Source organism: Octopus bimaculoides, chromosome 15 (assembly GCF_001194135.2).
Source record: "Octopus bimaculoides isolate UCB-OBI-ISO-001 chromosome 15, ASM119413v2, whole genome shotgun sequence".
Classification (NCBI taxonomy): domain Eukaryota; kingdom Metazoa; phylum Mollusca; class Cephalopoda; order Octopoda; family Octopodidae; genus Octopus; species Octopus bimaculoides.
The window spans coordinates 33656379-33656973 of NC_068995.1; positions in this window are offsets into that span (position 1 = coordinate 33656379).

Sequence of the window (595 nt, forward strand, 5' to 3'; positions counted from 1 at the left end):
AAAAAACATTGATAATGTTGAAATGAGACAAACATAAGTGAAATTAATTTCTTTTTTAAACCGGTGATTGCTTAATTTGATTTACCAAAGAAATTAAAAATAATTAACATTCACAAAAATAATTAACATTTGATTAACCTTTGCTAAAATAAGTAGATGCCTATTCAGTGCTGACTCCAAAAGTAGTGACAGGGCAAGTAAGGTATTCATTGTCTTTCCCTATATACTTATTTCAAATATCATTTTCACTGTAAACCACCATTGATAACACAAAAAATTAATGCTTCCAATACTATCTGTTAATATTATTAATACTACTACAGTTGCACAGATTTCTGCCTGTTGTATTCTTTGCACAAAAGTTCAACACATTTGTGATCATATCTTTGTAGTCATATTATCTTCCTGTCTTCCTTTCAATTTTAAGCAAAGGTATATATATATATATACAGCAGAATGCATTATATTAAGATGCATACATGTATACAATATGTAAAATAAATTTATATATAAACAATAAAATTCACATAAAGAAGGAACTTATGTCTTTTTATATAGGAAAATGGTATTATTTTTGAAAATATACATATATACA